Source organism: Pelecanus crispus, chromosome 4, assembly GCF_030463565.1.
Source record: "Pelecanus crispus isolate bPelCri1 chromosome 4, bPelCri1.pri, whole genome shotgun sequence".
In the NCBI taxonomy this organism is placed as follows: Eukaryota; Metazoa; Chordata; class Aves; order Pelecaniformes; family Pelecanidae; genus Pelecanus; species Pelecanus crispus.
The window spans coordinates 29318905-29330915 of record NC_134646.1 but is presented as its reverse complement, the minus strand read 5'-3'; positions in this window follow the sequence as shown (position 1 = coordinate 29330915).

The window sequence follows — 12011 nt, the reverse complement described above, 5'->3', positions numbered from 1 at the left end:
CTCTTCCAGTAATACCCGACCATAACTCCCAGCTGCACTGCCAATATTCTCCAGCCCTCCTGATATCTCAAGAGGCCCGCTGGGAGCCTGAAGACTCTGGATCTTTTGGATTAAGCTACAGTAAAACATTCCATTTAATTAAGCATAATTTTGTATAATTAAGCTGCACAGAAAGCATTAATTTACCTTGCTATCTCAGATTTCCCCAGAGAAAATCTTTACAGTTCAGATGATCCCCACATCTATCGTTATAAATCATCGTAGCTTAATAATGCAGCGTCCATGTACAAAGAGCTTCCCACACACTCACTCTAATCAAAACAGAAATGCTGCCATATACAGCATGCACACGAATTCCAGCCTTCAGCAAAAACAAATCCTGCCACAAGACACTCTGTGGAGCCAATCTGTCAGCATCACTGAGGCTCTCTCCATTCACAGCTCTGGTGTTTCACATGTGTCAGCAACCGAGGAATCATCAGTACGAGCCAACTCAACCACAACCCTAGTGACTAGGCAGTCTAATTTCTTGCCCCATTTGGAAAACCGTTCCCTAAAGTCCTGTTCTTATCTATTAAAATCAAGGCTGTCTTCCACTTCCATTGCGCAGGATTTTGCCGGGTGCACCTGGAGATGTGCCCACTCGAGCACTAGCTTTGTTAAGTTGCCTTGGAGGAGGGGAGAAGTACTCCACCGTGATAGCATCCTGGGGATTCATTTCGTGCAGCACCAGCCCTCCCGGTCCTACTGCTGTGTAGGACAAATTACACCAATTTACACAAATTACGCAATTACACCAGAGAGGGAGGACAATTCAGAAGGAAATATTTAAGACTGAAAGGGAAAAGACAGCTCAGGCCTTGAGCCCACGCTGGGCACCATACATCTGTGCATTTTTAAGTCATAGAATCATAGAATCATAGAATCATCTAGGTTGGAAAAGATCTTTAAGATCATCCAGTCCAACCATTAACCTACACTACCAAGCCCACTCTAGACTAATCAAGGGTAGACCAGACTAAACCATATCCCGAAGTGCCACATCTACCCGTTTTTTAAACGCCTCCAGGGATGGTGACTCCACCACCTCTCTGGGCAGCCTGTTCCAATGCCTGACCACCCTTTCCGTAAAGAAATTCTTCCTAATCTCCAGTCTAAACCTCCCCTGGCGCAGCTTAAGCCCATTTCCTCTTGTCCTATCGCTAGCTACTTGGGAGAAGAGACCAACACCCACCTCACTACAACCTCCTTTCAGGTAGTTGTAGAGAGCGATAAGGTCTCCCCTCAGCCTCCTCTTTTCCAGGCTAAACAACCCCAGTTCCCTCAGCCGCTCCTCATAAGACTTGTTCTCCAGACCCTTCACCAGCTTCGTTGCCCGCCTCTGAACACGCTCCAGCACCTCAATGTCTTTCTTGTAGTGAGGGGCCCAAAACTGGACACAGTATTCCAGGTGCGGCCTCACCAGCGCCGAGTACAGGGGGACAATCACCTCCCTGCTCCTGCTGGCCACAGCATTCCTGATACAAGCCAGGATGCTGTTGGCCTTCTTGGCCACCTGGGCACACTGCTGGCTCAAGTTCAGCCGGCTATCTACTAACACCCCCAGATCCTTTTCGGCCAGGCAGCTTTCCAGCCACTCCTCCCCAAGCCTGTAGCGTTGCATGGGGTTGTTGTGACCGAAGTGCAGGACCCGGCACTTGGCCTTGTTGAACCTCATACAGTTGGCCACGGCCCATCGATCCAGTCTGTCCAGGTCCCTCTGCAGGGCCATCCTACCCTCGAGCAGATCGACACTCCCACCCAATTTGGTGTCGTCTGCAAACTTACTGAGGGTGCACTCGATCCCCTCATCCAGATCATTGATAAAGATATTGAACAAGACTGGCCCTAAAACAGAGCCCTGGGGAACACCGCTCGTGACCGGCCGCCAACTGGACTTAACACCATTTATCACTACTCTCTGGGCTCGGCCACCCAACCAGTTCTTTACCCAGCGAAGAGTATGCCTGTCTAAGCCATGAGCTGCCAGCTTCCCGAGGAGGATATTATGCGAGACGGTGTCAAAAGCTTTGCTAAAGTCGAGGTAGATGACATCCACAGCCTTTCCATCATCTACCAGGCGGGTCACCAGGTCATAGAAGGAGATCAGGTTGGTCAAGCAGGACCTGCCTTTTGTGAACCCATGCTGGCTGGGCCTGATCCCCTGGTTGACCTGTACTTGCCTGTGGAGTTCGCTCAAGATGAACCTCTCCATAATCTTCCCCGGCACCGAGGTCAGGCTGACAGGCCTGTAGTTCCCCGGGTCCTCCTTCCGGCCCTTCTTGTAGATGGGCGTCACATTGGCAAGCCTCCAGTCATCAGGGACCTCCCCTGTTAACCAGGACTGTTGATAGATGATGGAAAGTGGCTTGGCAAGCTCCTCTGCCAGCTCCCTCAGTACTCTCGGGTGGATCCCATCCGGCCCCATAGACTTGTGAGCGTCCAGGTGGCATAGCAGGTCATTAACTGCTTCCTCCTGGACTATGAGGGCTCCATTCTGGTCCCTATCCCTATCCTCTTGCTCAAGGGCCTGAGTACCCTGGGGATGACCGGTCTGGCTGTTGAACACAGAGGCAAAGAAGGCGTTAAGTACTTCAGCCTTTTCCTTGTCCTCGGTGACAATGTTCCCCCCCACATCCAGCAAAGAATGGAGATCCTCCTTGGCTCTCCTTTTATTGCTGATGTCTCTACCCTGCAGTCCAAGCTGGGCACACGCACACAAGACATAGTCACATGCTTGCACAGTGTCACAAGCAATGTTTCACCAGCAGCTAATCGGTATGAGCTGTGGACTGGGCAGACACCTCCAGACAGACGGGGATTTTTGGATAAACAGAAATGAACTTTGGTTTGTGTGGAAATGCTTCTTTGTTCCTGCCTCCCGACTAATCAGTCACGAGTTCTGGATAACCCTATACCATCTTCCCACAAAGTAAGTCTGGTCTATCGCATAGGGCACAGTGGCATAGTGAAATAACTATTCCCTGTAGCAATTTGTGCTCAAAAAATGCATAGGAATTGCTGTCAGTTTGGTCAGTGCTTAGTCTTACTAGCTGCCATTTGCACAGGTGAGAGCTTCTTTTGGCAGGACTGTGCGTTTAAGGCTCACTGCTTTTAGAGAAGGGCAACAGCCTGTCGTCCACAGCCATGCTACTATAACACAGGGGCAGCTGCATTAGGACACGTACAGAAACAGTCTTACACACCGTTACCTGGTTCGGCAAGGGCACCTACGTATCAGAGATCAGCAGGTTCACACTCTTCAGTTCCTCCAGGAAATGGAGTTCCAGCATTGAAGGAACAATCCTGAAAAAACGCAAGGAATATATAGTTCAGATTCTCCCTCTCTCCTTCTCCTGCATGAGAGTTTTAAATTGTCCTTTGATGTCAGAGAATTTGCCATTTATAGTTAATTGTTATGTCATTATGTCTGGAAGTATCCACTTAAAAAACCAAAATTAGTTATCCACTTGGAATAATAGATAACTCAGTGCACTATGCAGGCTTTCTAAAAGCACTATGGCTGTTTTCAGGAGCATATGTGCACCTGGGAAGCGAGGCAGGGGAAGTAGGCAGGAAAAGACAGACTGTGTTTATATATGAGGAGAAAACGGTGAGTGTGCAGGACAGGCCTGTGAAGGAACCAGTGTTAGAGGCTGAGAACTTGGTGAATGCCAATTCTCTTCCAAGTCTCAAGATTTTGACCGAACAGTTGACAAATCTGGGTAGAACATCTATTATATGCAATATCTCTATCATCTTCTGCATACTCATTTGTTTTCACTGACACGAGCTTTCCAAACTTCTAATCATCTTGTCAAAACCAACATAATTTCAACTTTCTTAGTACTCCACTTTTAAAAGCTACAATAAAAAAAAAAAAGGCTTTCAGTCCAAATACTGTTTTCTTCTAAATATTCCAAAATGTGCTGGGATAATTGTTACTGCTTGACAGCAAGCAAGTACAACCCTACACTGGATGTACCTATATATGACAAATAAAAAAACCCCAGCCACTCAAATAGGTGGTAAAAAAAAAAATAAAGAGGGAGGGAAAAAACACTTCTGAAATGCATTAAGTACGTGTGCACTCATACACAAAACCTACCTACGGCATGATACTTCAGGGAATTAATTTATTGTTTTGGAGAGTTGTATATGACCAAAGGTTATGAGCCTCTCTTGCAGCAGGACTTTCCTGCCTCTTCTGTGAAGACTGAACTAGACTGGAGGTGGGGGAGGATGATCACTTACTGTTTTGCATGCTAGGTGGGGATTGACAGGCAGGCTTTCAACATCAGCCAAAAAGTAATCAGCAATTACAAATTGTATTGTGTGATGAAGACCACGCTGTGCACACATGGAGCGCTCTCGCTGCACACCGTCTCCTCGCCAGGAGTTAATGAGATAATTTTTCTCCTTGGAGGCTATGCCACTACAGCACTGCTAAATCCAAGAGTAAAGGCAGCTTTTGCACAAGGAGTACCTCCCATAGAGCAGGCCCCTGAAACAAAACATTACCTAATTGTAGGCTGCAAGTCAACTACTACAGCCAAGAAAGGCTCCTCCTCTCTCTGACAGTAACTGCTCGCAAGTGGGATGTGTTATTTGAACATGAGAAGCTCCAGGATCTGTGTGGATACTCCCAAGGCTGTTTACACCTCTTCAACATGTCTTTAGTGGGTGGCCTTTCTCCATCTTGTTTTTGATTGTTTCTACCCCCTCTTCTTTCCCTCGAAGTACTGTCATTATTATTATTCTTCTAACTGCTATTCCTTAGCCTGATTAAGGCTCTCTGGCTATAGGAGGTATTTTTAATTTTTAATAAAACAAAACAACAACACAGCAGAGAACCCTCAGGTCTTTGAGTGGATTCAGGCAAAGCTTGACGTTTTGATCATCCCTGCTAGTTGCTTCTAGCCAGATCAGAATAAAGTATTTAAGGTATTTAAGCCTACGCCTAACTTAAAGCTAGGAGTCATGACATTATCTTCAACGTGATGGTGCCTCTGATCATCTGCATAAGTATCTTGCTGAATCAGTGCAGGAAAACAACCCTCACGCCTGCTAACACTTGAACTTCTTAAGGTTTCTTATTAATGAGCACTCCCCTGAAAATGAAATCTGAAACAGGGTCAGCAGAGACTTTAAGAGGATTTTGTAGTCAGCCTAAGATTTCACGAGGAAAACATGCAGGAGACAATTCTTTTTTTGTTGTTTCAAATCAACTAAATGAAATGAGTAAGGACGAATCTCGGCAATGAATGCCCCATTTAGGCTTGTTCTATTGCACAGGCAGAACGGGTGGTCTGCAAAACAGGTTAACAACACTAGAGGGATGGCTCTGCCAGCATTTCCCATTGAAACCATTTACAGACTGTATGTAAATTCTGACCCTTATGAGGACAAATTTTCCAAGCTCAAGTCCAGATTTTTAAGTGTTTAGCAGCAAGCGTGGAGGTCAGATTTTAAGGAACTTGGGTCCCATTTAGGCATTTAACAAAGGGTTCAGATCTTTGCAACTCCTTTGTGTAAGTAACTGAAGACTTCTGAAAACTCACTATGTGTTACAAGAAGCAGTTTCTGTTGCATGAAATAACCTTTACTTAACCTGATTCATACCTAGTAGCACAGACAGAAGTCTGACGTGTTTCTGCACAAAATTGTAAGAGTCCAGTGCTGTAATAATCTATGGAGATGTTATACATCATGAACAGGTGAGGCTTTGCAACAGGACAACACAACATCACAGCAAGTGAACAGGTGTACAGTGGAGATTACCCTAACCCTTAATGTAGCGGAACAATGGAGTAAACATGCAGTTATGCCCACCAACAGGCTGGGGCAAGCATTCGGCCCTTTTCATCTGCTCCCTACATCAGTAATGACAGCCAGCTATGCAAAAATTTACAAGAAGGTGAAGTCCTCCATGCACCTCAAGCAAATAGAAGCTTAAGCCTAGCTCAGCGTAAGAGCCAGGGAATCATTACTTTCCGATCCCTGGGACAGTCTGCTTGACTCCAGTTTTAGATGTGAATTTACACAGAGAATAAAACACACCTGGAACTTCCTCACACTGAGTCAAAACTCCCAGTTCCTCCTGCCCAGCTTCCCATTCAAATTGGTGACCCATCCACTGCTGCACTTTCATCTAAATCACTTGCTATGGATGACCAACCACCCTCAAAAAATGTATAGGATATAATACTTAGGGCCTTCTCCAGCATAACTTTGTTCTCAGAATACATGTTTGCCTGTGCTAAAAAACCAAAATCCTGTACACACCAAGCCAAAATCTGAGAAAAACTGCTGGGCATGCTCTTGTAATTTGTAACTCAGAACTATTAAATGCTTTTAGTGCTTCAACTACAGTAGTAGTTGAAGGTCACAGAAAGAAATTAGGGTCCCACGTGCTAGTGGCAAAGGCTTCTGAGAGGGTACATGCTAACAGCGTTATTCATAGATAAGAGCTGCTTAGCAGTCTATCATCCCCCCATCGTGGTTCTGCAGTGATCTTTCTAAGCTCCTGACTGAAGTTAACAATAGTTCTGAAAAGTTCAGAAACTATTTACCTTTTGCAGCATGTTTAACGATGGATTTAAGCTCCAGTTCCCGCATTTATTCTGGGTTCAGTCGTCAGTTCCTTATAAACACTTAAAACAAACAAACAGTTAAAGGGCTGCAATCTAAAGGACTAATACCTCTTCCCATTTTCTTAGACTGACCTCACCTCATTTGTAGGGCCTTCCCCTTGACTATGTGCATTTGTATAATATAAATTATAGAGAAAGAGAGAGATACATGCGCTGTACAACATGTACCAGCTAAAGGTTTCTCAGTGCTCTTGGCAAATATAATCCTGTTACCTTGGAGGATGAAAAGCCTGGTTGGGGGCCACTCATCATGGAAATTGGAGAAGGAGGGTTGGAGCTGCAATGGAAAGCTGTCTTCGGAAAGGCTCCAGGGGAGCTGGGCCTGCCCTCCCTGCTTCCTCAAGGGACCAGAGATACCCAATGCTGCTTCTAGGAAGATCTCTCCACCCTTGGGGGAAAGGGCAGTCTTGGCTTTCCAAGACTGGCAGAGGGGATGTGGTGAGTTTTCCTGGGCAATCGCTTCTCCTTCTGCACTTTGGCAAGCCCTCTCCCTCCTTGGACACACACACACACACGTATGCAGGCAAGGTATAAAAAGGAGGAGTACTCAGTTTGCATACATATTTGTATTTGCACAAGACCCAAAGTCAAAAAACTTTTCAGGCTCTGTAACTGACAAAATTTCCATTTGCCAAAACCCTAAAATTCCATTTTGTAACATGGCATCATGGTGACCAGTCTGTCACAGCCAGAGTATGCTATTTATTCAGCCTTAAGGACTTAAAATTCTCAGCAAGTTCGCTGAGCACATGAGGTCTGTCCTACTGCAAGCTTAAGAGGATTCATCCAGACCTGGATTTACATGGAGGGGTATCACAAAGAAGAAATGAGACAAAATGAGAAGCAGCTTGAATAAAGTGGACGGCGAAGGAAGGCTGAGGTTCCTTTTTTCTTTTGGCACTCACCAGATGAACCTGAGAAACACAGGATATCTTCAAGTTCAGTACAATAAATTCCTAATACCCATATGTTTAGATTACTTGCTACTATGACCATTTATTGCACAACTTTTACACGCAGCACACATAGTAGGGCTGTTTGAGTTTTCACTGCCTGTTTTTTTCCCACTACTTCACAAAAAAAAAAAAAAGGGGGGGGGGGGGGGGTGGAAGGCAGCCACTTTGTCTTTGCCACAACAGGAGGTGACAGTTCATGCCACTGTCTCAGGATGTGATAACCCAAGAGCAGCCCCAGTCCATGAGGGACATCGGTGCTCCTGTAACGAGCAGTGAGCAAGAGGCTGAAGCACAGCCCTAGGTGTCAGTTGTTCTACCTTGTCAGGAAGGAGTAATTAGAGAATAACTCCCTGTTGCCTTCAACTCTCTCCTGCCACCCCCACTGATCCTCATCCATCACCATGAAGACTTCTCTCAGTGGTTCATTATGAGAGGGCTGCCTTTCCAAGGGAGGCACTGAGAGGAATTTTCCACTTCTCCCTCCCTCCCCCTCTGCACGGTAGCAATCTCATTTCATAAAAAGCCCAGGTTCCTAATGTCAGTGGCTTTGGGCATCTGCTAATAAGGAACAAGCAGTTTCCAGGAACAGGAGACACGAGTGCATTAAAAAACTCTTCCGAGAAAGAAAACCCACCACATGTTTCCGATAGGGAAGGTGAGCAAAAGGTAAGGGCCTGTGAAAAGCTCAATGAAATCGTGGAGGGAGGGAGGGAAGAAGGGAGGGCCTGTAAAGTACACAGTAAAAGCACTATCAGGCAGGACGAAAGAGAGCAAAGAAGCCTGGGCAAATACTGGTTTACCTACAGGACTTTAAGAAGAAATGTAGGCAAATACATATATTTGCACATATAGTACCAAAAGGCACAAAGCATTTCAAAAGCAGCGAGAATATTCGGAACAACTGAGCTCAGATATATTGCAATAGCACTGGGTTGTAACTGCCCATTTTGCTGATTTCTCCTTCAAAAGTAATTGCAAAATTTCCCTCTGTGTGAAATGGCAAGAAGACTTACCTATTTCAGTAAAGCACTCGGACCCATGTGTATGTGTACGTACTACATGTCTATACAAATATTGCAAAGGAGGAATTTTCATTATTCCAGTTCCTTTGAGCCATTCTAGCTCGGTTCAAAGGATCCTCCAAAAAGAGCTGGAAGTTTTTAGCAGCCTTGTCAGTTTAAAGAAAGCTGTTTGCTAACTATATTGTTATAGTTACACCTATATTATACATATATACAACATATAGTTATATGCTAAATTAAACTCTCCCATGTTCATTCTTCCAGATGCATATTGTAAATGGGGCATCTTTCCAGACCTGGGGTAGGAGTGTCCCAGTTGCGGAAGAGCTGCCATCAGAGAGCACTTGAACTGGTCCTACACTGAGGACATGTAATACTTGAGAGAGCCACTAAGTTCCTCTCTTGAAGACATCATCCTACATCTGATGTCACCTGTTTCTTTGAGGCTGGGAAAACAACATTGCTTAAAAAAACAGCTTTACTTGAAATACAGATTTAAAATCTGAGATAGCAGCTCATTCAAGTTCTGAAGGGTTTGAGAAAAATTGCATTTAGGGTAGGAACTGAACCGAATTAATTGACGTAATGGCAAGGAAGTTAACCATTTTGTGGAAGCTGAATGTTGTGTGCTCACTAAAAGTATGTTTCTGAAACTCCAGGTTTGCACAATACTTTTAAAGTAATAATTATAGTTAACAGCAGAAGATAGACTGTGCTACTCTTGTGCTCACTGGTGCCAGAACTACGCACTAAGCTCCCAAACAAGATCAAGTTCTCTCTATGGATGCAACTGAAAAAAAAAGTACAGCTCTGACTTGTTTTGAGTCAGCTTGCTGTGAGAATGCCAAGTGAGAAAAGATTAAGGCTAAAAACCTGTCTTTCAACAGCTGTTAGAACATGTCAGGAATATCCAGAGGATGAACGTATTCAATTTGTATAAGGACACTGACAGTCTGAAACTATGGAAAACTGAGCCATAGCACGATATCACATGCTAATTTATCTAAAACAATGACTACTAGCAAAGGCTAAACATTGCATGATTGACTCCATGACATTTAGTTCCAAAATTCTGGTCTAGATTTATCTCTGTTAACACAAATGATTTGTTCCTTATTGAGTCCTTTTGTTCCTTATTGAGTCCTTTTAATAGAGATCTGAAGCAGAAAGAAGGCGGATTGGACAGGAAGAGAGAGATCCATCCAAAAAGCTTCACTCTTCCTAGCTTGTACTATTTTAGTGGAGCATATAAACACAACAGTGAGATTACACCCCCCTGCTATCTCTTCATGCAGGCCTCAGTGCCTATATTTTCCTGTTGAGAAGCTGTGAGAAAACTCTTAGCGAAAAGAATTTGGCATTTTACTAGTGCTGAGGCAGGCGGAGTTTTTATGCCTTAAACAAGCCATAGCAGGACAAAAAAGTGCTATGCAAACTGATCTACTTCTCCTCTTCTACATATAACTTACGTGCACACAACACAAACTCACCTGAATTGCTAAAAGAGAAAAAAGAACTGAAAATCAAAGATAAAAATACTTTCTTATTATGCTCTGACCTCTGTTACATAAGAGAGGCTATGATTTTATTTTTCATATTCTAGGGTTGTAAAGCCTGGTATTTGGTTAATTTTACAGAAGGTGTCAATCTTGATCAACATTAAAGAAAAATCTAAGTATTGTAGTCATTGAAAATACATCATATTTTATTATGGCCTAACGGCACAAGAGTGTTTATTATATACTATTAACATGATTGCTGGATGTAGCTAACCCAGTTTATAACAAGCTTTGTAATATGAGGGCTTCTTCATCACTAATACTATATCCTTGATAGATGCTGTGAATTGTTTGTGGGAATGCTGAAATTCATTACAGTACTTACTAGTGAAAGGATTGTTTACAAAATTAGTGATGGAGAACGCTTGTTGTCATCTATCTTTGGCTTCCAAAGGAAACAGCTTGTTCCTAGAAAAAAAGTATTCAGTCTTTAGTGTCTGCATTTTCCTCATACTCACACATTTTAAGTGGTCACAGTACTCTCTATATTTCTTTTTTCTACACCCAAGTAAAATTAGGGAGTGTTATTAACCTCAGTTTAGTGGGAGGGGCTGAGCCACTCTGATTATATCAAAAGTTTGTAGCAAGGCAGGCAATAATAGCCCAATAACTCAAGCTACTGCTATAATCACTGGATCTCTTAAAACCCCACAATTATTCCATGTTCCTGTTCCGTACTCACAGGACTTTCACTCCTTTGGCCAACTCAGCTGGCAAGAGCTGATACCATCAGATGCTATGACTCTCTGAAATGACATGATGCCACATAACCCTAGATAGACAAAGAAGAGACAAATTTAATACTGCTTCAGTTAGGAAATATTAATTAGAACAGTGATCTACAACTTTTCTCTGGATTGTTCCCGTTGAATATAATAATTACCACATTGATGTCCGAGTCGCTCTACTCTATCTGTTTTTTCACGCAGATTACTGTGTCTGGAAATTCATTTGGTGTCTGTGCATTATAGAATATAGCTCTTAAAGCACATAAGGACCTATCACTGCGGAAGTAAAATAAGTGAATTACAACAGTGCATGCAGTAGTGTCACTCTACTGTCACGGGCAAGACCACTACCAGAGGTTAATCTGAACATGGATTTACATTATGGTTAAACATATTTTGGGAAAAAGCTTTACAAGAAATACTTAGAAATTGATTCAGTGGTAAAAATACCGTACTGATCCTATTTTTTGGACCAGTTTCTTTAAACTCTGTTACACCAGTGGTTTATTAAATGCTGATATGATAAGACAGCCACACTGCAATATTGAATTATGTTCAACCACATGCTTATGGTAGTATGAGATTAATTTGTCAACCATTTCAAATTGATAGAATACAGACTCTGTTGTCACAGAACACAAACTGTTGTCCAATAGGTATTTTGGTGTTACTATTTAAAAGGCACCAGCAGCAGCAAACTTCAAGCCTCTTGGTTACTTGAAAGGCAAATGAAACGCTATTTCTGAAACAGAATGCAGTTTCTGGCATCAGCTCTCTACTGAGGCTGGAAATCTAAAAGAATGACAGTATGGCATTGTAGCTTGGGATTCAAAGAAAAAGGAAAATCTGTAGTTTTGCTAGTCAAACATACAAATTTGGTGTTAGGTCAGTCAGCACAGATCAAGTTTCACTACTTATCCTGGAAAGAAACACTCTTTTGGGAGGAATAGTAATTCTTTTAAGCGAAGTTCCCAAGTTGGGCCCAGGAGAAGGAATTAAAAATAGCAAGATAAGACTGATGACAGTAGTTAAGTTTCTAACATAACAGTGGGAG